The 26939-nt window shown below is 47.9% G+C and overlaps 1 protein-coding gene across 2 annotated transcripts in view; it reads left to right on the forward strand.

The window, feature by feature from the left end:
• LOC128703277 (calcium-activated chloride channel regulator 1) overlaps nt 1-26939 on the forward strand; it is a 482928-nt gene that overhangs the window by 27206 nt on the left and 428783 nt on the right. Inside the window, exon 1 of one of the 2 annotated variants that reach the window (XM_070103298.1) lies at nt 20015-20237. The exons of the other annotated variant lie outside the window; for it this stretch is intronic. The gene's annotated coding sequence lies outside the window, so the exon portion shown is untranslated. Of the gene's footprint in view, nt 1-20014; nt 20238-26939 lie in introns of those variants that run through there. 2 annotated transcript variants of the gene reach the window in all.

Below are 26939 nucleotides of genomic sequence, written 5' to 3' on the forward strand. Positions count from 1 at the left end.
ATTGGCTAGAACCTGGTCACTAGTTGAACGACGGGGCCCCATCATCAACTCTTAGCAACCTGGTTCGCTGGTTGGGGGAGATAGCCTGTAAATGAGGGTGTGTACATGCGCCGAATAAAGGTTACGTACTCTTTGCATGCCACATGTAGTTTTAAAAATAGGTTAGATAAATACATGAGTGGGTGTGGGTGGGTGTGAGTTGGACCTGACTAGCTTGTGCTACTAGGTCTGATGCCGTGCTCCTTCCTTAAGTGGAAGTGACCTGACTAGGTTGGTCATTGGGCTAATCTGGGGGGCATGAACCTGCTTCGCATGGGTCAGTAGGCCTGCTGCAGTGGTCCTTCTTTCTTATGTTCTTATGTGTTAGTGTATCAGGCTGTTAGTGTATCAGGCTGTATTAGTGTATCAGGCTGTATTAGTGTATCCCAGGCTGTGTTAGTGTATAAGGCTATGGCAGTGTATCAGGCTGTGGTAGTGTATCAGGCTGTGTTAGTGTATAAGGCTATGGCAGTGTATCAAGCTGTGGTAGTGTATCAGGCTGTGGTAGTGTATCAGGCTGTGTTAGTGTATCCCAGGCTGTAGTAGTGTATCAGGCTGTAGTAGTGTATCAGGCTATAGCAGTGTATCAGGCTATGTTAGTGTATCAGGCTGTATTAGTGTATCAGGTTGTATTAGTGTATCCCAGGCTGTGGTAGTGTATTAGGCTATGTTAGTGTATCAGGCTGTTAGTGTATCAGGCTGTGTTAGTGTATCAGGCTGTGTTAGTGTATCAGGCTGTGTTAGTGTATCAGGCTGTGTTAGTATATCAGGCTGTGTTAGCGTATCAGGCTGTGTTAGTGTATCAGGCTGTGTTAGTGTATCAGGCTGTGGTAGTGTATCAGGCTGTGGTAGTGTATCAGGCTGTGTTAGTGTATCCCAGGCTGTGGTAGTGTATCAAGCTGTGGTAGTGTATCCCAGGCTGTGGTAGTGTATTAGGCTGTGTTAGTGCATCATGCTGTGTTAGTGTATCATGCTGTGTTAGTGCATCAGGCTGTGTTAGTGTATCAGGCTGTGTTAGTGTATCAGGCTGTGTTAGTGTATCATGCTGGGTTAGTGTTGAGAAAAGCCTTAGGTTTGTGAGTCACGCAGAGCCAGCTGTGACCTTGGTCCAACAATACAGTGGCAGGCTAGCTAAAGAAGAGGAGCAGCTGCTGCAGTGTCTGCTGCAGTGTCTGCTGCAGTGTCTGCTGCAGTGTCTGCTGCATGTAGTGTTGCAGTATCGGCAGAATTTTCCGAATGCCAGAAAAAAGCTCTTTGCCTGGGCTGACACGATTACTTGTCAGCCATCATAGTTGTGTTGTAGTACTGAGAGTGCTCATCCATTAGCTGCTCACACACACACACACACACACACACACACACACACACACACACACACACACACACACACACACACACACACACACACACACATACATACAGACACACTCACACACACACACACACACACACACACACACACACACACACACACACACACACACACACACACACACACACACACAACCACAGGGAGATTGACTGGGAAAACCTGGAGCCACATGGGGGTCCCGAAACATGGAGAGCCAAGATGATGGACGTGGTGCTGGAAAACCTCATGCACCAACATGTTAAGGACACTACTAGAGTGAGAGGGGAGGATGAACCAGCAAGATTGAACCTTGTGTTCACCCTGGGCAGTTCAGACATTGAGGACATCACGTATGAGAGTACCCTATGAGCTAGCGACCACGTGGTTCTGTGCTTTGAATATATAGTAGAGCTGCAAGTGGAGAGAGTAACAGGAGTTGAATGGGAAAAGCCTGACTATAAAAGAGGGGAATACATAGGGTTGAGGAACTTCCTGCAGGAGGTCCCGTGGGACAAAGAACTGGCAGGAAAGCCAGTAAATGAAATGATGGAATATGTAACAACAAAATGCAAGGAGGCAGTGGAAAGGTTTATTCCCAAGGGCAACAGAAACAACGGGAACACCAGAACGAGTCCCTGGTTTACCCGACGGTGTAAGGAGGCAAAAACAAAGTGCAATAGAGAATGGAAAAAGTACAGAAGGCAGAGAACACATGAAAATAGGGAGATCAGTCGCAGAGCCAGGAACGAGTATGCACAGGTAAGGAGGGAGGCCCAGCGACAGTATGAAAATGACATAGGATCGAAAATAAAGACTGACCCGAAACTGTTGTATAGCCACATCAGGAGGAAGACAACAGTCAAAGACCAGGTGATCAGATTAAGGACAGAAGGGGGAGAACTCACAAGAAATGACCAGGAGGTATGTGAGGAGCTAAACAGGAGATTTAAGGAAGTTTTTACAGTAGAGACAGGAAGGGCTGTGGGAAGACAGCACAGAAGGGAACATCCAGAGGGAATATACCAACAAGTGTTGGAAGACATACGAACAACCGAGGAGGAGGTGAAGAAGCTGCTAAGTGACCTTGATACCTCAAAGGCGATGGGACCGGACAACATCTCCCCATGGGTCCTTAGAGAAGGAGCAAAGATGCTGTGCTTGCCTCTAACCACAATCTTCAACACATCCCTTGAAACTGGGCAACTACCTGAGAAATGGAAGACAGCAAATGTAGTCCCCATATTTAAGAAAGGAAACAGAAACGAGGCGCTAAACTACAGACCTGTGTCTCTGACATGTATTGTGTGCAAAGTCATGGAGAAGATTATCAGGAGGAGAGTGGTCGAACACCTGGAACGGAACAAGATTATAAATGAAAACCAGCATGGGTTCATGGAAGGCAAATCTTGTATCACAAACTTTCTGGAGTTTTATGACAAGGTAACAGAAGTAAGACACGAGAGAGAGGGGTGGGTAGATTGCGTTTTCCTAGACTGCAGGAAGGCCTTTGACACAGTTCCCCACAAGAGATTAGTGCAGAAGCTGGAGGATCAGGCGCATGTAACAGGGAGGGCACTGCAATGGATCAGGGAATACCTGACAGGGAGGCAGCAACAAGTCATGGTACGTGAAGAGGTATCACAGTGGGCACCTGTGATGAGCGGGGTCCCACAGGGGTCAGTTCTAGGGCCAGTGCTATTTTTGATATATGCGAACGACATGATGGAAGGAATAGACTCTGAAGTGTCCCTATTCGCAGATGTGAAGTTGATGAGAAGAATTAAATCGGATGAGGATGAGGCAGGACTGCAAAGAGACCTAGACAGGCTGGACACGTGGTCCAGAAACTGGCTTCTCGAATTCAACCCTGCCAAATGCAAAGTCATGAAGATTGGGGAGGGGCAAAGAAGACCGCAGACAGAGTATAGGCTAGGTGGACAAAGACTACAGACCTCACTCAGGGAGAAAGACCTCGGGGTGACCATAACACCGAGCACGTCACCGGAGGCACACATCAACCAAATAACTGCTGCAGCCTGGCAAACCTGAGAATAGCGTTCCGATACCTTAATGAGGAATCGTTCAAGACACTGTACACTGTGTATGTTAGGCCTATACTGGAGTATGCAGCACCAGTCTGGAACCCACACCTGGTCAAGCACGTCAAGAAGTTAGAGAAAGTACAAAGGTTTGCAACAAGGCTAGTCCCAGAGCTCAGGGGAATGTCGTACGAGGAAAGGTTGAGGGAAATCGGACTGACGACACTGGAGGACAGAAGGGTCAGGGTAGACATGATAACGACATACAAGATACTGCGGGAAATAGACAAGGTGGACAGAGATAGGATGTTCCAGAGAGGGGACACAGGGACAAAGGGTCACAACTGGAAGCTGAAGACTCAGACGAGTCACAGGGACGTTAGGAAGTATTTCTTCAGTCATAGAGTCGTCATGAAGTGGAATAGCCTAGCAAGTGAAGTAGTGGAGGCAGGAACCATGCATAGTTTTAAGAAAAGGTATGATAAAGCTCAGGAAGCAGAGAGAGAGAGGACCCAGTAGCAATCAGTGAAGAGGTGGGCCCAGGGGCTGAGTCTCGACCCCTGCAACCACAATTAGGTGAGTACAATTAGGTGAGTACACACACACACACACACACACACACACACACACACACACACACACACACACACACACATATATATATATATATATATATATATATATATATATATATATATATATATATATATATATATATATATATATATATATATATATATATATATATCACGCAATATATGGCCTAAGCTTTAATGCAGCTGAAGGAATATTTATGTTGTCGTAAGCAAATAAAAAAATATGTGTTTATTTGCTTGTCAGGAGATGCAGGTAAGTTTATTTGGATATTTACCTTCCTGGCACATGCCATACCCGAGAATATCTTGTTTATGTTCCGTGTTGAGTGACTCTCATGGTGAGGACCATCACACTCAGTGTCTGAGGAAATTCCTGTACAAAGTCGAAACAAAAGAAGCAGGATAATATATATGTATATATATATATATATATATATATATATATATATATATATATATATATATATATATATATATATATATAGATAGATAGATAGATAGATAGATATAATATACATATATATATATATATATATATATATATATATATATATATATATATATATATATATATATATATATATATATATATATATACATACATATATACACCCTTGCAGACTCCTCCAGTAGACCAGCTCCTCACAAAGAACACAAACAGTCCCACTGGGACAAACCGATCATGGAAAAAATCGCCAACACAATGCTCTCCAACGCTTCAGGAAAGAACAAAGCTCGTCTCCTGGCAGTGAAAGCACCACACTCAGGAGATTTCCTCCTAGCTGTTCCCAATACCTCCCTGGGCACCCGTCTCGACCCACAGGCCATTCCGATTGGTGTTGCTCTTCGCCTAGCTGTCCCCATCCTCACCGAACATAGGTGTATTTGCGGCAGGGCGACAGCTGATCAATTCGGACTTCATGGACTCGTGTGTCACACATCAGAAGGGAAGTATGCCAGACATGAGGAGGTCAATGACATCATAAAGAGAAGCCTCGCCACAGTCCATTGCCCATCTCAACGGGAACCCCAAGTACAGAGGTCTGACGGAAGTCAAAAGCGTCCTGATGGAGCCACTATGCTACCCTGGAAGGATGGAAAGCAGATTTCCTGGGACTACACCTGTGCCGCCACATTGGCAGACACCTACTTGCCATACTCCATAGCTGAAGGGGGTGGAGCTGCCAGCCACAGGGAGACCCAGAAGATCCGCAAATATGAAGACCTTCCCCCTTGCTATAACTTCATCCCAATAGGGTTGGAGACCCTTGGAGCATGGGGCAAGTGTGCTCTAAAGTTTCTCAAAGAGCTGGGTGTAAAGCTCATCATAGAAACCAAGGACCACAGGGCGACCAGCTGCCTCTTTCAGAGACTCAGTGTCGGGATTCAGAGAGGAAATGCCTGCAGCATTCTGGGCATGCAGCCCACCGCAGGGGAGCTGGACGAAGTATTCGAGATGTAGCTCTGAGTTATCTAGGTTGTTTTACTTTCTATTGTATTTTTATGAATGGTTTGTCAATGCATTTTGTCTTTAAATAAAATATGTATTAATTAAATATAGGGGTGGTAGGAGAAAATTTTCATATAGCTTCAGGGAGAACCTTGAGTTTTCCCTGAAGCAAGTTTATTCTTTTCTCTGAGAATGAGGGTCCCCAGGACAGTTCTAGAGGCAGGGTGACACAAAAAGAAAGAAAATCCCCCCAAAAGAAAATACTTTCATCATTCAATACTGTCACATCACTCATACATAATCACTGTCTTTGCAGAGTCGCTCAGATACGACAGTTTAGAAGTCCTTCCAAACTGACATTGTACTTCCCATTTCCAGGACTCAAGTCCAGCTAACCGGTTTACCTAAATCCCTTCACTGATTATTACCCTGCTCAGACTCCAACAGCTCGTCATGCTCGCTCTCGCTTGCTGGAAGTCCAAGCCCCTCGCCCACAAAACCTCCTTTACCCCCCTCCCTCCAACATTTTCTAGGACGACCCCTACCCCTCCTTCCTTCCCTTACAGATCTATAGGCTCTCCATGTCATTCTACTTTGATCCATTCTCTCTAAATGACCAAACCACCTCAACAACCCCTATTCAGCCCTCTGACTAATACTTTTATTAACTCCACACCTTCTCCTAATTTCCACACTACGATTTTTCTGCATAATATTTACACCACACATTGCCCTTAGACAGGACATCTCCACTGCCTCCAACTGCCTCATCGATGCAGCGTTTACAACCTAGAGGGGGGTTCGGAGGATCAACGCCCCCGCAGCCCGATCCGTGACCAAGTCTCATGGTGGATCAGGGCCTAATCAACCAGACTATTACTGCTGGCCGCACATAACCCGTTGTATGAGCCACAGCTGACTGGTCAGGTACTGATTTTAGGTGCCTGTCCAGCGCCTTCTTGAAGCCAGCCAGATGTCTATGGGTAATCCCCTTTATGTATGCTGGGAGACAGTTGAACAATCTTGGGCCTCTGACACTTACTGTGTTGTCTCTTAGTGTTCGAGTGACACTGCTGCTTTTCATTGGGAAAATGTTGCATCTCCTGCCGAGTCTTTTGCTCTCGTAGGGAGTGATTTTTGTGTGCATATTTGGGACTAGTCCTTATAGGATTTTCCAAGTGTATATTATCATGTGTTTTTCTCGCCTGAATTCCGAGGAGTACAGGTCAAGGGGCCTCAACCGTTCCCAGTAATTGAGGTGCTTTATCGATCTTATAGCTGCCGTGGAAGTTCTCTGTATATTCTCAAAGTCTGCAATTTCGCCTGCCTTGAAAGGGGCCGTTAGTGTACAGCAGTATTCTAGCTTAGAAAGAACAAGCGATTGAAAGAGAATCATCATGGGCTTGGCGTCCCTGGTTTTGAAGGTTTTCATTAGCCATCCTATCATTTTCCTAGCGGATGTGGTAGATACATTGCTGTGATCTTTGAAAGTGAGATTCTCGGACATTATTACTTGCAGGTCCTTCACATTAGTTTCTCGCTCTATTGTGTGGTCGAAATTTGTTTGATACACTGATACAGCTTTGATTTCCTCGAGTTTTCTATAGCGGAGTAATTGAAATTTGTCTTCATTGAACCCCATATTGTTTTCTGCGGCCCATTTATAGATTTGGTTGATATCCGCTTGGAGTGTCTTCGACGGATGACACTGTCATGCAATTTCGGGTATCATCAGCAAAGGACTACACGGTGCTGTGGCTTACATCTCTATATTAGATATGAGGATGAAGAACAGGATGGGAGCGAGTACTGTGCCTTGTGGTACAGAGCTTTTCACTGTAGCCGCCTCTGACTTTGCTCTGTTTACTATTACTCTTTGTGTTCTATTTGTTAGGAAATTATAGATCCATCTACCCATTTTTCCTTTATCACGCATTTTGTGTGTTATTAAACAATGATCGTTCTTGGCAATGGCTGTCGCAAAGTCTGTGTATACTGCATCTGCATTTTGTTTATCGTTCAAATCATCCAAGACCAAGTCATATGCAATATTCTTGCACGAGCGACACAGGGTGCAAAATAACCACAGGGAGAGTAGAATATCATTCAACTCCCCCTGTGGTTATTTTGCACAGATACATATGTGTAAATGTTCTTAGATTTACATGTGTTACTATGCATAATTGTTCTTATGTACTGGTTGGTGAACCAGAGGATGCAGAAATCTGGGTTGTGACATACTTGTCTTGTTTCCTGACAGACAACAACACCGCTGCCACCAACATGTGAACTTGTCTTAAATTATCATTTTTGTTGTTGTTGTAAATTGCCATTTCTAGAAGGAATGTAAATATTTACATTAACTATGTTTATGTCTGGTGAAGATCCGTTCAGTACTTACCGTGTGTGTGTGTGTGTGTGTGTGTGTGTGTGTGTGTGTGTGTGTGTGTGTGTGTGTGTGTGTGTGTGTGTGTGTGTGTGTGTGTGTGTGTGTGTGTGTATGTATGTGTGTGTGTGTGTGTGTGTGTTTGTGTGTGTGTGTGTGTGTGTGTGTGTGTATGTATGTGTGTGTGTGTGTGTGTGTGTGTGTATGTATGTGTGTGTGTGTGTGTGTGTATGTATGTGTGTATGTATGTGTGTGTGTATGTGTACTCACCTAGTTGAGGTTGCAGGGGTCGAGTCCAAGCTCCTGGCCCCGCCTCTTCACTGATCGCTACTAGGTCACTCTCCCTGAACCATGAGCTTTATCGTACCTCTGCTTAAAGCTATGTATGGCTCCTGCCTCCACTACATCGCTTCCCAAACTATTCCACTTCCTGACTACTCTGTGGCTGAAGAAATACTTCCTAACATCCCTGTGATTCATCTGTGTCTTCAGCTTCCAACTGTGTCCCCGTGTTGCTGTGTCCAGTCTCTGGAACATCCTGTCTTTGTCCACCTTGTCAATTCCTCTCAGTATTTTGTAAGTCGTTATCATGTCCCCCCTATCTCTCCTGTCCTCTAGTGTCGTCAGGTTGATTTCCCTTAACCTCTCCTCGTAGGACATACCTCTTAGCTCTGGGACTAGTCTTGTTGCAAACCTTTGCACTTTCTCTAGTTTCTTTACATGTTTGGCTAGGTGTGGGTTCCAAACTGGTGCCGCATACTCCAATATGGGCCTAACGTATACGGTGTACAGGGTCCTGAACGATTCCTTATTAAGATGTCGGAATGCTGTTCTGAGGTTTCCTAGGCACCCATATGCTGCAGCAGTTATTTGGTTGATGTGCGCTTCAGGAGATGTGCCTGGTGTTATACTCACCCCAAGATCTTTTTCCTTGAGTGAAGTTTGTAGTCTCTGGCCCCCTAGACTGTGCTTCGTCTGAGGTCTTCTTTGCCCTTCCCCAATCTTCATGACTTTGCACTTGGTGGGATTGAACTCCAGGAGCCAATTGCTGGACCAGGTCTGCAGCCTGTCCAGATCCCTTTGTAGTTCTGCCTGGTCTTCGATCGAATGAATTCTTCTCATCAACTTCACGTCATCTGCAAACAGGGACACCTCGGAGTTTATTTCTTCCGTCATGTCGTTCACAAATACCAGAAACAGCACTGGTCCTAGGACTGACCCCTGTGGGACCCCGCTGGTCACAGGTGCCCACTCTGACACCTCGCCACGTACCATTACTCGCTGCTGTCTTCCTGACAAGTATTCCTTGATCCATTGTAGTGCCTTCCCTGTTATCCCTGCTTGGTCCTCCAGTTTTTGCACTAATCTCTTGTGTGGTACTGTGTCAAACGCCTTCTTGCAGCCCAAGAAGATGCAATCCACCCACCCCTCTCTCTCTTGTCTTACTGCTGTCACCTTGTCATAGAACTCCAGTAGGTTTGTGACACGGGATTTCCCAACTCTGAAACCATGTTGGCTGCTGTTGATGAGATCATTCCTTTCTAGGTGTTCCACCACTCTTCTCCTGACAATCTTCTCCATGACTTTGCATACTATACATGTCAGTGACACTGGTCTGTAGTTTAGTGCTTCATGTCTGTCTCCTTTTTTAAGGATTGGGACTACATTTATTGTCTTCCATGCCTCAGGCAATCTCCCTGTTTCGATAGATGTATTGAATATTGTTGTTAGGGGTACACATAGCACCTCTGCTCCCTCTCTCAAGACCCATGGAGAGATGTTATCTGGCCCCATTGCCTTTGAGGTATCTAGCTCACTCAGAAGCCTCTTCACTTCTTCCTCGGTTGTGTGTACTGTGTCCAGCACCTGGTGGTGTGCCCACCTCTCCGTCTTTCTGGAGCCCCATTTGTCTCTTCTGTGAACACTTCTTTGAATCTCTTGTTGAGTTCCTCACATACTTCATGGTCATTTCTTGTTGTTTCTCCTCCTTCCTTCCTTAGCCTGATTACCTGGTCCTTGACTGTTGTTTTCCTCCTGATGTGGCTGTATAACAGCTTCAGGTCAGATTTGGCTTTCGCTGCTATGTCGTTTTCATATTGTCGTTGGGCCTCCCTTCTTATCTGAGCATATTCGTTTCTGGCTCTACGACTGCTCTCCTTATTCTCCTGGGTCCTTTGCCTTCTATATTTCTTCCATTCCCTAGCACACTTGGTTTTTGCCTACTTGCACCTTTGGGTGAACCATGGGCTCATCCTGGCTTTTTCATTATTCCTGTTTCCCTTGGGTACAAACCTCTCCTCAGCCTCCTTGCACATTGTTGCTACATATTCCATCATCTCATTAACTGGCTTCCCTGCCAGTTCTCTGTCCCACTGAACCTTGTTCAGGAAGTTCCTCATTCCCGTGTAGTCCCCTTTCCTGTAGTTTGGTTTCATTTGTCCTGGCCTTCCTGCTTCCCCCTCCACTTGTAGCTCTACTGTGTATTTGAAGCTCAAAACCACATGATCGTTGGCCCCAAGGGGTCTTTCATATGTGATGTCCTCAATATCTGCACTACTCAAGGTGAATACTAAGTCCAGTCTTGCTGGTTCATACTCTCATCTCTCTCTTGTAGTGTCCCTTACGTGTTGGTACATGAAGTTTTCCAGTACCACCTCCTTGTGGTTAAAGCCGCCCATGATCAGGAGCTTTGTCCTGCATGCATGAGCTCTTCTGGCCACTGCAGCCAGTGTGTCAACAATCGCTCTATTGCTCTCGTCATACTCATGCCCTGGCCTCCTGCTGTTCTGTGGTGGGTTATACATCACTGCAATTACCACCTTGGGACCTCCAGAGTGAAGCGTTCCCGCTATATAATCACTTTCTTCTCCGCTGTCTCCTCTCTCCAGCTCATCAAAATTCCATTGGTGTTTGATCAGCAGTGCCACTCCTCCACCCCCCCTGTTCCTTCTGTCTTTCCTCAGGATCTGGTATCCCGTTGGAAAGATGGCATCTGTTATCATACCTGTAAGCTTGGTTTCTGTGAGCGCTATGATGTCCGGTGATGCCTCTTTGACTCTTTCATGCCACTCCTCCCACTTGTTTGTTATTCCATCAGCGTTTGTGTACCATACCTTCAGTTTCCTTTCCAACACCGTGATTTGGGGGCCTGTGGGGGTGGGAGACCTGGTAGCATACTGTGGGATTCTATGGTTGGGGGTTGGGTGGAAGCTGTGGGTATGGATTGTAGTGTGTTTTGGGATGGTGTGATAGGTTGTGGGGTTCTGAAGATAGTTGTGTGTGTGCTTGCCCTTGCTGCTCTGTTCTGCTCTGACTGACCTCTGCTGGTTCCAGCCTTGTCTCCTTTCCTAGCTCCTTTTGCTTTTTTGTTCTCTCCCTCAGCTGCTGTCGCTCTGTTTGTGTTCTGTCTCTGTCTAAGAACACCTTCTTGTACTCTTCTGAGTTTTTCAACCGTGGTTTCTCTTGGTGGATCCTGTTCCGCACTGTTTCTGTCCTGAGAATCAGCTTGATCGGTCGGTTTCTCCCCTTCAAGTAGCCCCCTATTCTCTGAAAATTTACAATCTCGTCCATGTCTTCTCCCCCTATTTCTGTGATGATTTTCTCAATCTCCTTTCTTTCTTCCTGCCGTCTTTCAGTGTGTGTCCTTTCCTCTCTCTCCCGAAGCCCATGGATAAACACTGATTTTTCCCTTTCCTCCTCCCATTGCCTCTCCCTCAGTGACTCTGGTTCCTGTCTGTATGTGGTCATTTTCTCCCTTGATCTTTCCAGTGGCTTTTGGTAGCATGGTTGTGCCTCAGCATTCGACCTATCTCCCTCTCCATCTGCACCCAGCTGCTCTTCCCTTTGTCCCTGTGTGTGTGTGTGTGTGTGTGTGTGTGTGTGTGTGTGTGTGTGTGTGTGTGTTTGTGTGTGTGTGTGTGTACTCACCTATATGTGGTTGTAGGGGGCTCAGTTCACAGCTCCTGTCCTGTGTATGTGTGCGTTCACTTATGTGGTTGCAGGGGGGGTCGAGTCTCGGCTCTTGGACCCGTTTCTCCACGGGCCATTACTGGCTTCACTTTCCTGGCTTTGTGAGCCCTATCATACTTGTTCTTAAAGCTGCACCTACTACCTCACTGTCCAGGCCATTCCGCTTCCTGGCCACTATGAGGCTGAAGAAATATATCCTAACATCCCTGTGACTCATCTATGTTTTAACTTCCAACGGTGCTCTTATGTTCTTGTTTTCCGCCTCTCACTGTCCCAGTCCACCCTATAAATCTCTCTCAGCATTTTGCACGTCGTTATCATATCACCTTTGGTCTTTCTGTCTTGTAATGTCATCAGGTTTAGTTTCTTGAGTGTGAATAAATGGTTCAGAGCACCGACAAGTTGATAAATGAGACTCCTTGTTAAGATTCCTTAAAGCTACTCTTAAATTTACTAGACACGCTTGTTATGAATGTTATCTGGTTACTGTGAGCTCCAGGCGATATGCTTGGTAATATGCTTATCCTGAGGTCCTCTGTGAGGATTGTAGCCAGTATCTCCCTAGATTGTGAGGGTGTGCTAGGGTGTGTGAGGGTGTGTGAGGGTGTGCGAGGGTGTGCGAAGGTGTGCGAGGGTTTGTGAGGGTGTGCGAGGGTGTGCGAGGGTGTGTGAGGGTGTACGAGGCTGTGTGAGGGTGTGCGAGGATGTGTGAGGCTGTGTGAGGGTGTGCGAGGCTGTGTGAGGGTGTGCGAAGGTGTGTGAAGGTATGCGAGACTGTGTGAGGGCGTACGAGGGTGTGCGAAGGCGTGTGAGGGTGTGCGAGGCTGTGTGAGGGTGTGTTAGGGTGTGTGAGGGTGTGCGAGGGTGTGCAAAGGTGTTTGAGGGTGCGCGAGGCTGTATGAGGGTGTGTGAGGGTGTGCGAAGGTGTGTGAGGGTGTGCGAGACTGTGTGAGGGTGTGTGTGAGAGTGTGCGAGACTGTATGCGGGTATGTGAGACTGTGTGAGGGTGTGCGAGACTGTGTGAGGGTGTGCGAGGCTGTATGAGGGTGTGCGAGACTGTATGAGGGTGTGTGAGACTGTGTGAGGGTGTGCGAGACTGTTTTAGGGTGTGCGAGGCTGTGTGATGGTGTGTGAGATTGTGCGAAGGTATGTGAGGGTGTGCGAGGCTGTGTGAGGGTGTGTTAGGGTGTGTGAGAGTGTGCGAGGGTGTGTGAGGGTGTACGAGACTGTGTGAGGGTGTGCGAGGGTGTATGAGGGTTTACGAGGGTTAGGGTGTGCGAGGGTGTGTGAGGGTGTGCGAGGCTGTGTGAGGGTGTGCGAGGGTGTGCGAGGGTGTGCGAGGGTGTGTGAGGGTGTACGAGGCTGTGTGAGGGTGTGCGAGGATGTGTGAGGCTGTGTGAGGGTGTGCGAGGCTGTGTGAGGGTGTGCGAAGGTGTGTGAAGGTGTGCGAGACTGTGTGAGGGCGTACGAGGGTGTTCGAAGGCGTGTGAGGGTGTGCGAGGCTGTGTGAGGGTGTGTTAGGGTGTGTGAGGGTGTGCGAGGGTGTGCAAAGGTGTTTGAGGGTGCGCGAGGCTGTATGAGGGTGTGTGAGGGTGTGCGAAGGTGTGTGAGGGTGTGCGAGACTGTGTGAGGGTGTGTGAGGGTGTGTGTGAGAGTGTGCGAGACTGTATGCGGGTATGTGAGACTGTGTGAGGGTGTGCGAGACTGTGTGAGGGTGTGCGAGGCTGTATGAGGGTGTGCGAGACTGTATGAGGGTGTGTGAGACTGTGTGAGGGTGTGCGAGACTGTTTTAGGGTGTGCGAGGCTGTGTGATGGTGTGTGAGATTGTGCGAAGGTATGTGAGGGTGTGCGAGGCTGTGTGAGGGTGTGTTAGGGTGTGTGAGGGTGTGTGAGGGAGTGCGAGGGTGTGCGAGTATGTGAGACTGTGTGAGGGTGTGCGAGATTGTGTGAGGGTGTGCGAGGCTGTGTGAGGGTGTGCGAGACTGTATGAGGGTGTGTGAGACTGTGTGAGGGTGTGCGAGACTGTTTTAGGGTGTGCAAGGCTGCGTGAGGGTGTGCGAGGGTGTGCAAAGATGTGTGAGGGTATGCGAGGCTGTGTGAGGGTGTGTGAGGGTGTGTGAGGGTGTGTGAGGGAGTGCGAGGGTGTGCCAAGGTGTGTGAGGGCGCGTGAGGCTGTATGAGGGTGTGTGAGGGTGTGTGAGGGTGTGCGAAGGTGTGTGAGGGTGGGCGAGACTGTGTGAGGGTGTGTGTGAGGGTGCGCGAGACTGTATGAGGGTGTGTGAGGGTGTGCGAGACAGTGTGAGGGTGTGTGAAGGTGTGCGAGACTGTGTGAGGGTGTGCGAGACTGTGTGAGGGTGTGTGAGGGTGTGCGAGACTGTGTGAGGGTGTGCGAGGCTGTGTGAGGGTGTGCGAGGGTATGTGAGGGTGTGCGAGACTGTGTGAGGGTGTAAGAGGCTGTGTGAGGGTGTGAGAGGCTGATAGAGGCTGTGCGAGACTGTGTGAGGGTGTGTGAGGGTGTGCGAGACTGTGTGAGGGTGTGCGAGACTGTGTGAGGGTGTGCGAGTCTGTGTGAGGGTGTGCGAGACTGTGTGAGGGTGTGTGAGGGTGTGCGAGACTGTGTGAGGGTGTGCGAGACTGTGTGAGGGTGTGTGAGGGTGTGCGAGACTGTGTGAGGGTGTGCCAGACTGTGAGGGTGTGCGAGGCTGTGTGAGGGTGTGCGAGACTGTGTGAGGGTGTGCGAGACTGTGTGAGGGTGTGCAAGACTGTGTAAGGGTGTGGGAGAGTGTGCGAGACTGTGTGAGGGTGTGCGAGACTGTGTGAGGGTGTGCGAGACTGTGTGAGGGTATGCGAGGCTGTGTGAGGGTGTGCTAGACTGTGTGAGGGTGTGCGAGACTGTGTGAGGGTGTGCGAGGCTGTGTGAGGGTGTGCGAGCCTGTGTGAGGGTGTGCGAGCCTGTGTGAAGGTGTGCGAGGCTGTGTGAGGGTGTGCGAGATTGTTTGAGGGTGTGTGAGGGTGTGCGAGACTGTGAGGGTGTGCGAGACTGTGTGAGGGTGTGCGAGGCTGTGTGAGGGTGTGCGAGACTGTGTGAGGGTGTGCGAGACTGTGAGGGTGTGCGAGCCTTTGTGAGGGTGTGCGAGACTGTGTGAGGGTGTGTGAGACTGTGTGAGGGTGTGCGAGACTGTTTTAGGGTGTGCGAGGCTGTGTGATGGTGTGTGAGATTGTGCGAAGGTATGTGAGGGTGTGCGAGGCTGTGTGAGGGTGTGTTAGGGTGTGTGAGAGTGTGCGAGGGTGTGTGAGGGTGTACGAGACTGTGTGAGGGTGTGCGAGGGTGTGTGAGGGTTTACGAGGGTTAGGGTGTGCGAGGGTGTGTGAGGGTGTGCGAGGCTGTGTGAGGGTGTGCGAGGGTGTGCGAGGGTGTGCGAGGGTGTGTGAGGGTGTACGAGGCTGTGTGAGGGTGTGCGAGGATGTGTGAGGCTGTGTGAGGGTGTGCGAGGCTGTGTGAGGGTGTGCGAAGGTGTGTGAAGGTGTGCGAGACTGTGTGAGGGCGTACGAGGGTGTTCGAAGGCGTGTGAGGGTGTGCGAGGCTGTGTGAGGGTGTGTTAGGGTGTGTGAGGGTGTGCGAGGGTGTGCAAAGGTGTTTGAGGGTGCGCGAGGCTGTATGAGGGTGTGTGAGGGTGTGCGAAGGTGTGTGAGGGTGTGCGAGACTGTGTGAGGGTGTGTGAGGGTGTGTGTGAGAGTGTGCGAGACTGTATGCGGGTATGTGAGACTGTGTGAGGGTGTGCGAGACTGTGTGAGGGTGTGCGAGGCTGTATGAGGGTGTGCGAGACTGTATGAGGGTGTGTGAGACTGTGTGAGGGTGTGCGAGACTGTTTTAGGGTGTGCGAGGCTGTGTGATGGTGTGTGAGATTGTGCGAAGGTATGTGAGGGTGTGCGAGGCTGTGTGAGGGTGTGTTAGGGTGTGTGAGGGTGTGTGAGGGAGTGCGAGGGTGTGCGAGTATGTGAGACTGTGTGAGGGTGTGCGAGATTGTGTGAGGGTGTGCGAGGCTGTGTGAGGGTGTGCGAGACTGTATGAGGGTGTGTGAGACTGTGTGAGGGTGTGCGAGACTGTTTTAGGGTGTGCAAGGCTGCGTGAGGGTGTGCGAGGGTGTGCAAAGATGTGTGAGGGTATGCGAGGCTGTGTGAGGGTGTGTGAGGGTGTGTGAGGGTGTGTGAGGGAGTGCGAGGGTGTGCCAAGGTGTGTGAGGGCGCGTGAGGCTGTATGAGGGTGTGTGAGGGTGTGTGAGGGTGTGCGAAGGTGTGTGAGGGTGGGCGAGACTGTGTGAGGGTGTGTGTGAGGGTGCGCGAGACTGTATGAGGGTGTGTGAGGGTGTGCGAGACAGTGTGAGGGTGTGTGAAGGTGTGCGAGACTGTGTGAGGGTGTGCGAGACTGTGTGAGGGTGTGTGAGGGTGTGCGAGACTGTGTGAGGGTGTGCGAGGCTGTGTGAGGGTGTGCGAGGGTATGTGAGGGTGTGCGAGACTGTGTGAGGGTGTAAGAGGCTGTGTGAGGGTGTGCGAGGCTTTTTGAGGGTGTGCGAGACTGTGTGAGGGTGTGTGAGGGTGTGCGAGACTGTGTGAGGGTGTGCGAGACTGTGTGAGGGTGTGCGAGACTGTGTGAGGGTGTGCGAGACTGTGTGAGGGTGTGTGAGGGTGTGCGAGACTGTGTGAGGGTGTGCGAGACTGTGTGAGGGTGTGTGAGGGTGTGCGAGACTGTGTGAGGGTGTGCGAGGCTGTGTGAGGGTGTGCGAGGGTATGTGAGGGTGTGCGAGACTGTGTGAGGGTGTAAGAGGCTGTGTGAGGGTGTGCGAGGCTTTTTGAGGGTGTGCGAGACTGTGTGAGGGTGTGTGAGGGTGTGCGAGACTGTGTGAGGGTGTGCGAGACTGTGTGAGGGTGTGCGAGACTGTGTGAGGGTGTGCGAGACTGTGTGAGGGTGTGTGAGGGTGTGCGAGACTGTGTGAGGGTGTGCGAGACTGTGTGAGGGTGTGTGAGGGTGTGCGAGACTGTGTGAGGGTGTGCCAGACTGTGAGGGTGTGCGAGGCTGTGTGAGGGTGTGCGAGACTGTGTGAGGGTGTGCGAGACTGTGTGAGGGTGTGCAAGACTGTGTAAGGGTGTGTGAGAGTGTGCGAGACTGTGTGAGGGTGTGCGAGACTGTGTGAGGGTGTGCGAGACTGTGTGAGGGTATGCGAGGCTGTGTGAGGGTGTGCTAGACTGTGTGAGGGTGTGCGAGACTGTGTGAGGGTGTGCGAGGCTGTGTGAGGGTGTGCGAGCCTGTGTGAGGGTGTGCGAGCCTGTGTGAAGGTGTGCGAGGCTGTGTGAGGGTGTGCGAGATTGTTTGAGGGTGTGTGAGGGTGTGCGAGACTGTGAGGGTGTGCGAGACTGTGTGAGGGTGTGCGAGGCTGTGTGAGGGTGTGCGAGACTGTGTGAGGGTGTGCGAGACTGTGAGGGTGTGCGAGCCTTTGTGAGGGTGTGCGAGACTGTGTGAGGGTGTGTGAGACTGTGTGAGGGTGTGCGAGACTGTTTTAGGGTGTGCGAGGCTGTGTGATGGTGTGTGAGATTGTGCGAAGGTATGTGAGGGTGTGCGAGGCTGTGTGAGGGTGTGTTAGGGTGTGTGAGAGTGTGCGAGGGTGTGTGAGGGTGTACGAGACTGTGTGAGGGTGTGCGAGGGTGTGTGAGGGTTTACGAGGGTTAGGGTGTGCGAGGGTGTGTGAGGGTGTGCGAGGCTGTGTGAGGGTGTGCGAGGGTGTGCGAGGGTGTGCGAGGGTGTGTGAGGGTGTACGAGGCTGTGTGAGGGTGTGCGAGGATGTGTGAGGCTGTGTGAGGGTGTGCGAGGCTGTGTGAGGGTGTGCGAAGGTGTGTGAAGGTGTGCGAGACTGTGTGAGGGCGTACGAGGGTGTTCGAAGGCGTGTGAGGGTGTGCGAGGCTGTGTGAGGGTGTGTTAGGGTGTGTGAGGGTGTGCGAGGGTGTGCAAAGGTGTTTGAGGGTGCGCGAGGCTGTATGAGGGTGTGTGAGGGTGTGCGAAGGTGTGTGAGGGTGTGCGAGACTGTGTGAGGGTGTGTGAGGGTGTGTGTGAGAGTGTGCGAGACTGTATGCGGGTATGTGAGACTGTGTGAGGGTGTGCGAGACTGTGTGAGGGTGTGCGAGGCTGTATGAGGGTGTGCGAGACTGTATGAGGGTGTGTGAGACTGTGTGAGGGTGTGCGAGACTGTTTTAGGGTGTGCGAGGCTGTGTGATGGTGTGTGAGATTGTGCGAAGGTATGTGAGGGTGTGCGAGGCTGTGTGAGGGTGTGTTAGGGTGTGTGAGGGTGTGTGAGGGAGTGCGAGGGTGTGCGAGTATGTGAGACTGTGTGAGGGTGTGCGAGATTGTGTGAGGGTGTGCGAGGCTGTGTGAGGGTGTGCGAGACTGTATGAGGGTGTGTGAGACTGTGTGAGGGTGTGCGAGACTGTTTTAGGGTGTGCAAGGCTGCGTGAGGGTGTGCGAGGGTGTGCAAAGATGTGTGAGGGTATGCGAGGCTGTGTGAGGGTGTGTGAGGGTGTGTGAGGGTGTGTGAGGGAGTGCGAGGGTGTGCCAAGGTGTGTGAGGGCGCGTGAGGCTGTATGAGGGTGTGTGAGGGTGTGTGAGGGTGTGCGAAGGTGTGTGAGGGTGGGCGAGACTGTGTGAGGGTGTGTGTGAGGGTGCGCGAGACTGTATGAGGGTGTGTGAGGGTGTGCGAGACAGTGTGAGGGTGTGTGAAGGTGTGCGAGACTGTGTGAGGGTGTGCGAGACTGTGTGAGGGTGTGTGAGGGTGTGCGAGACTGTGTGAGGGTGTGCGAGGCTGTGTGAGGGTGTGCGAGGGTATGTGAGGGTGTGCGAGTCTGTGTGAGGGTGTGAGAGGCTGTGTGAGGGTGTGCGAGGCTTTTTGAGGGTGTGCGAGACTGTGTGAGGGTGTGTGAGGGTGTGCGAGACTGTGTGAGGGTGTGCGAGACTGTGTGAGGGTGTGCGAGACTGTGTGAAGGTGTGCGAGACTGTGTGAGGGTGTGTGAGGGTGTGCGAGACTGTGTGAGGGTGTGCGAGACTGTGTGAGGGTGTGTGAGGGTGTGCGAGACTGTGTGAGGGTGTGCCAGACTGTGAGGGTGTGCGAGGCTGTGTGAGGGTGTGCGAGACTGTGTGAGGGTGTGCGAGACTGTGTGAGGGTGTGCAAGACTGTGTAAGGGTGTGTGAGAGTGTGCGAGACTGTGTGAGGGTGTGCGAGACTGTGTGAGGGTGTGCGAGACTGTGTGAGGGTATGCGAGGCTGTGTGAGGGTGTGCTAGACTGTGTGAGGGTGTGCGAGACTGTGTGAGGGTGTGCGAGGCTGTGTGAGGGTGTGCGAGCCTGTGTGAGGGTGTGCGAGCCTGTGTGAAGGTGTGCGAGGCTGTGTGAGGGTGTGCGAGATTGTTTGAGGGTGTGTGAGGGTGTGCGAGACTGTGAGGGTGTGCGAGACTGTGTGAGGGTGTGCGAGGCTGTGTGAGGGTGTGCGAGACTGTGTGAGGGTGTGCGAGACTGTGAGGGTGTGCGAGCCTTTGTGAGGGTGTGCGAGACTGTGTGAGGGTGTGTGAGCGAGTGTGGGAATGAGGAGACACAAAGATTTGTTGAAGGACAAAAATGTGAGGGTGTGCGAGAGTATGTTAGGGTGCGTGAATGTTTGTGAGAGAATGTGTGAAGATATACAAGGATGTGTTGATGAGCAGAACAAACAGGTGAGGGTGTAATTACCACCTTCAGTAACACTCGTCTACCTAACACTTCCTCTGGCTGCCTCAGTTACCAACACCACCTTCATCAACATATATCTCTCCATTATAAGCCTAAACTAATACTAACTACACACATACATAACACGAAGGTACACTTGTATTAGAGTGACTATTATACACTTGTATGCCCTTCAGAAATTGTTAAAATTCGTAGTTTTATGTGAAAAAATAGAAGCCTCACACCTCAGTTACCAACACCATTATCAACATCAATAACTCATTTATAGCCTAAACTAATGCTAACTACACATTTACATAATACGAGGGTACACCTGTATTAGAGTGACTATTATACACTTGTATGCAATTCAGAAATTGTTACAATTCGTAGTTTTATGTGAAAAAATAGATGCTACTAGTAGGTGGTCATATCTGGGACTCCATATAGAGTTAAAATGGCGAGGGAGGAGGTAGTGTTGAGCACAGCTCCGGTGAAAATCTTGTAATAGACCTTGTTTTGCTGTTGGATTATTAGGGATAATTACACCCAGGAGACAGTAAATGTCCCGTGATGCCTGTGGATGTTGCACACAGCTCTCTGATGTAATTAATTGCAAGAAAAACATCTATTTGTCATTGGTTCTCCGCCAGATCTCCCAGTAAGTGTCGTACTGTCAGCGTCTCATCCTTTAAGTTACATTTATACAGGATGTATACACCGAGATCCGTATTTATCTCGGTGTATACATCCTGACAGCTTATTTTCAATCTTATTTTAAGTGTTGAAGTAGACTTAGGACATCCTTAAAAATGACTCGTGTAATAGGCTTTAATCCCCATTAACCAAAGTTATTCTATTTATGGGGAGGCGCTAAACCCACAAGGGTCACAAAGGCAATGATTGATTCCAGGAAGGAGAGTGCAGCTCCAGTTCCTTGGATCAACATTTCGGTAGCGTCACTTCTGGACTTATTAAACTAAACAACTAATCAAGTCGGTGCCTTGATACCGGTGAAGGGCTCTTGATCCAGGAAATTAGAGCTTCCTTACATTATTACTATTATTTTTATTTATTACCATTATTATTTTTATTTTTTATTGCAATTATTATTATTATTACCATTATTATATTTATTACCATTATTATTATTACCATTATTATTTTTATTACCATTATTATTATTACCATTATTATTATTATTACCATTATTATTATTACCATTATTATTAAACAAGTGCCATACTCGTTTGAGCCGTATTTGTGTAACACTTGGGCCATGCTTGTGTAACACTTGGGCCATGCTTGTGTAACACTTGGGCCATGCTTGTGTAACACTTGGGCCATGCTTGTGTAACACTTGGGCCATGCTTGTGTAACACTTGGGCCATGCTTGTGTAACACTTGGGCCATGCTTGTACAACACTTGGGCCATGCTTGTACAACACTTGGGCCATGCTTGTACAACACTTGGGCCATGCTTGTACAACACTTGGGCCATGCTTGTACAACACTTGGGCCATGCTTGTACAACACTTGGGCCATGCTTGTACAACACTTGGGCCATGCTTGTACAACACTTGGGCCATACTTGTACAACACTTGGGCCATTCTTGTACAGCACTTGGGCCATACTTGTACAGCACTTGGGCCATGCTTGTACAACACTTGGGCCATGCTTGTACAACACTTGGGCCATGCTTGTACAACACTTGGGCCATACTTGTACACTTTGGCCATACTTTTACAACACTTGGGCCATACTTGTACACTTGGGCCATGCTTGTACAACACTTGGGCCATGCTTGTACAACACTTGGGCCATGCTTGTACAACACTTGGGCCATGCTTGTACAACACTTGGGCCATGCTTGTACAACACTTGGGCCATGCTTGTACAACACTTGGGCCATGCTTGTATACTTGGGCCATACTTGTACAGCACTTGGGCCATACTTGTACAGCACTTGGGCCATGCTTGTACAACACTTGGGCCATGCTTGTACAACACTTGGGCCATACTTGTACAACACTTGGGCCATACTTGTACAACACTTGGGCCATACTTTTACAACACTTGGGCCATACTTGTACACTTGGGCCATGCTTGTACAACACTTGGGCCATACTTGTACACTTGGGCCATGCTTGTACAACACTTGGGCCATGCTTGTACAACACTTGGGCCATGCTTGTACAACACTTGGGCCATGCTTGTACAACACTTGGGCCATGTTTGTACAACACTTGGGCCATGCTTGTACAACACTTGGGCCATGCTTGTACAACACTTGGGCCATGCTTGTACAACACTTGGGCCATACTTGTACAACATTTGGGCCATACAGAACAAGCGTTGCATGACCCCTACAAGTTTACAAATTAGGATGTGCAAGAAAGGTATAAAATACCGACAATATGAAAGTTAAGACACATGTGCAACATCTGGATATCTTTATTGTAGACGTTTCGCCAACCAGTGGCTTTATCAATACAGATTCTAGGACATAATAGGAAGACAGTAGAACTATATACAAAAGATGAGGTAATCAGTCCCTCGGCCTTGGAGTTAGTGTTCACAGCATCGTGGTGGAGGAGAATCAGATTCTCCTCCACCACGATGCTGTGAACACTAACTCCAAGGCCGAGGGACTGATTACCTCATCTTTTGTATATAGTTCTACTGTCTTCCTATTATGTCCTAGAATCTGTATTGATAAAGCCACTGGTTGGCGAAACGTCTACAATAAAGATATCCAGATGTTGCACATGTGTCTTAACTTTCAAATTAGGATGGTAATGAAGGAACACTTCAGTAGGCCTACTGGCCCATGCTAGGCAGGTCTAACTCATGTATGTACCCGTCCAACCCATTTTTAAAACTAAGAAAAGATGGTGCGTCACGCTGTAATTTCTTAATCTTAATTTGTGTAACTTGAGCCCATTGCTGCGAGTCCTGTCTTGACTAGATATTTTCACCATGCAATTGGTGAGTTTTTCAGTCCTGAGAAACGTTTCACCACTAGTTGGTTCTTCAGTGGGAGGGGCTGGGTTTGACTGGTGTCGTGGATACAGAAGTAAATTCTTGGGTAGCCTTGGGTAGGGGTGGTTTTGATAAGGACCTGCCTTGTGTGGGCCAGTAGGCCTTCTGCAGTTTTCCTCCATTCTCATGTTCTTATTTACTCCTGTTTTCCATATGTACGCTGAACATAAGAAAGGAGGAACACTGCAGCACGCCTTCTAGCCCATACTAGACAACTCTCTCTCAAACCCAAACCCACTTGATGAAAGTTAAGACACATGTGCAACATCTGGGTATCTTTATTGTAGACGTTTCGCCATCCAGTGGCTTTATCAATACAGATTCTTGGACATAAGAAAACAGAAGAACTGTATACAAAAGATGAGGTAATCAGTCCCTCAGCCTTGAACTATATAGTTCTTCTGTTTTCTTATTATGTCCAAGAATCTGTATTGATAAAGCCACTGGATGGCGAAACGTCTACAATAAAGATAGCCAGATGTTGCACAAGTGTCTTAACTTTCATCTTGTCGGTACTGTATACCTGTCTTCCAAACCCACTTATAAAAATATTTACCCAACCCATTTCAGTCATATATTCCAAGTTCTGATCTACATTATTCTTTAAGAGACTACAAATTCAGTGCCTTCAGTCTGTCCTCGTAAGAAAGATGTCTGATGAGATCATCTTATTAAATTGTGCTTTTTACAGCGCATTTATATTCTGTACCCTCAAGGGAGGTTCCTTGACGCTGGTGAGGGGCTCTTGATCTAGGGAATTGGATCTGTGCTCCAGTTCCCTGAATTGAGCCTGAATACATTCCACCCCCTCCCATGCGCTGTATAATGTGTGCAAGAATGGTATATAATACCAACAGATAAAAATTAAGACACATGTGCAACATCTGGGTATCTTTATTGTAGACGTTTCGCCATCCAGTGGCTTTATCAATACAAATTCTAGGACATAACTTGAAGACAGTAGGACTATACCTCATGACTTAAGAAATCGTAATGACACGATTGCAAACAAACCATACCCCCGGCCGGGATTGAACCCGCGGTCATAGTCTCAAAACTCCAGTATATAGTCCTACTGTCTTCAAGTTATGTCCTAGAATTTGTATTGATAAAGCCACTGGATGGCGAAACGTCTACAATAAAGATACCCAGATGTTGCACATGTCTTAATTTTTAGCTCTGTATAATGCGCTTCCCTGTGATTATAATAATAATAATAATAATTATTATATTCATTCTGTAATATGAAGACCAGAATTGTACAGTATAATCTTAATGAAAGGTCTGTGAATAAATAGTTTACAACACCGACAAGTTTATAAATGAGATACTGGTGCAACATTTGGGTATCTTTATTCTGGAAACGTTTCGCCTTGGGGATCTTCAGTCCAGTGCAGAGAAAGGTGGAAAATGAGGAGTTTGAGGTAATGAGTCCCATCAGCACTTTGGTCAAGCTTGATGGACTAAACACATCGACTCCAGGCTGAGGGACTAATTGCCTCAAACTCCTCATCTTTTACCTTTCTTAGCATTGGACTGAAGAAGCCACTGCGTGACGAAACATTTCCAGAAGAAACACCCAAATTTCGCACAACTGTCTCATTTATCAGTGAAAGGTCTACCAAAGGATATATAAAGCTGAAGGAATATTTATATTTATACTTGGTAATATAAAACCATGAATTTTCTTATCTTTATTGCGAAGATTTATACTTGGATCAAGAACCCTTCCCCGACATCAAGGCAGCTCCCATGAGGGGCATGAATGTAATAATAAGGTTGAGTCAATGGTAGAAAAAGTGGTATGTGTCGGGTGTGAGTGACGACCTTATATGGCGCTGGTAAAGTTCACTGCCTCTCTTGTAGTAGACTGTCTCAGTTGATAGTAATGTTGTAGTAGCTGATGCTGTGTTAGGTTGCTGTAGTAACTAATGTTGTAGTAGCTGATGCTGTGTTAGGTTGCTGTAGTAACGAATGTTGTAGTAGCTGATGCTGTGTTAGGTTGCTGTAGTAACTAATGTTGTAGTAGCTGATGCTGTGTTAGGTTGCTGTAGTAACTAATGTTGTAGTAGCTGATGCTGTGTTAGGTTGCTGTAGTAACTAATGTTGTAGTAGCTGATGCTGTGTTAGGTTGCTGTAGTAACGAATGTTGTAGTAGCTGATGCTGTGTTAGGTTGCTGTAGTAACTAATGTTGTAGTAGCTGATGCTGTGTTAGGTTGCTGTAGTAACGAATGTTGTAGTAGCTGATGCTGTGTTAGGTTGCTGTAGTAACTAATGTTGTAGTAGCTGATGCTGTGTTAGGTTGCTGTAGTAACTAATGTTGTAGTAGCTGATGCTGTGTTAGGTTGCTGTAGTAACGAATGTTGTAGTAGCTGATGCTGTGTTAGGTTGCTGTAGTAACTAATGTTGTAGTAGCTGATGCTGTGTTAGGTTGCTGTAGTAACGAATGTTGTAGTAGCTGATGCTGTGTTAGGTTGCTGTAGTAACTAATGTTGTAGTAGCTGATGCTGTGTTAGGTTGCTGTAGTAACGAATGTTGTAGTAGCTGATGCTGTGTTAGGTTGCTGTAGTAACTAATGTTGTAGTAGCTGATGCTGTGTTAGGTTGCTGTAGTAACTAATGTTGTAGTAGCTGATGCTGTGTTAGGTTGCTGTAGTAACTAATGTAGTAGCTGATGCTGTGTTAGGTTGCTGTAGTAACTAATGTTGTAGTAGCTGATGCTGTGTTAGGTTGCTGTAGTAACTAATGTAGTAGCTGATGCTGTGTTAGGTTGCTGTAGTAACTAATGTTGTAGTAGCTGATGCTGTGTTAGGTTGCTGTAGTAACTAATGTATTAGGTTGCTGTAGTAACTAATGTATTAGGTTGCTATAGTAACTAATGTTGTAGTAGCTGATGCTATGTTAGGTTGCTGTAGTAACTAATGTTGTAGTAGCTGATGCTGTGTTAGGTTGCTGTAGTAACTAATGTTGTAGCTGATGCTGTGTTAGGTTGCTGTAGTAACTAATGTTGTAGTAGCTGATGCTGTGTTAGGTTGCTGTAGTAACTAATGTATTAGGTTGCTGTAGTAACTAATGTATTAGGTTGCTGTAGTAACTAATGTATTAGGTTGCTGTAGTAACTAATGTATTAGGTTGCTGTAGTAACTAATGTATTAGGTTGCTGTAGTAACTAATGTATTAGGTTGCTGTAGTAACTAATGTATTAGGTTGCTGTAGTAACTAATGTATTAGGTTGCTGTAGTAACTAATGTATTAGGTTGCTGTAGTAACTAATGTATTAGGTTGCTGTAGTAACTAATGTTGTATTAATAATGTTGCAGTAGATAATATATTAGACAGTAATGTTGCAGTAGATAATGTTGTATTAGTAATTTTGGATTAGATAGTAATGTTGCATTAAACAGTAATGTTGTATTAGACAATTTTGTATTAGTAATGTTGCAGTAGACTAATTTTGTATTAGACAGTAGTGTTGCATTAGATAGTAATGTTGCACTAGATAATGTTACATTATTGTTGCAGTATATAGCAATGTTGTAGCAAGTTGCTGTAGATGTTGCAGTAGTTGATGAAAGACAGATACCTAAAGTCGGTGCCGGATCAGCCGGGCTGTGGCTCGTACGTCGGACTGCGTGCGGCCAGCAGTAACAGCCTAGTTGATCAGGCCCTGATCCATCGGGAGGCCTGGTCGTGGACCGGGCCGCGGGGGCGTTGATCCCCGGAATAACCTCCAGGTAACCTCCAGAGATGTTGATCCGGGAACCTGGAACTATCCTCGCCTTACATTAAATCTGACTATCCCATTTTCCATGCGCAATAATTGTCCCCAGCGTATTTATTCCTCACTCGTGAATAACAATAATATACTTACTAAAGACAAATATACAGTGAAAACAATTTGTTGCACTTACTGTATATTACATTAATAGTTTAATTGTTATAGATTATATTTTGTTTTTAAGAGAGAGGGGTCTACCTGAAGGGTGTTCCGGGGGTCAACGCCCCCGCGGCCCACTCCATCACCAGGCCTCTTAAGTGCATTAGGGCCTGATCAGAAAGGCTATTACTACTGGCCGCACGTAAACCGACGTACGAACCACAGCCCGGGTGGTCAGGTACTGACTTTAGGTGCCTGTCTAGCGTCTTCTTGAAGACAGTCAGGGATCCTTTGGTAATCCAGCCCCTTGTGTATGCTGGGAGGCTATTGAACAGTCTTGGGGTCCCTGATTTCATTTAATTAACACGTATCTTGATTATATAATGACGTGCTCAGTGGAACTTGTGGTCAGTTGACAGTGACCTTCCGTTGGCTCCGGTCCA

This window comes from Cherax quadricarinatus, chromosome 85 (assembly GCF_038502225.1).
Source record: "Cherax quadricarinatus isolate ZL_2023a chromosome 85, ASM3850222v1, whole genome shotgun sequence".
NCBI classification, from domain to species: domain Eukaryota; kingdom Metazoa; phylum Arthropoda; class Malacostraca; order Decapoda; family Parastacidae; genus Cherax; species Cherax quadricarinatus.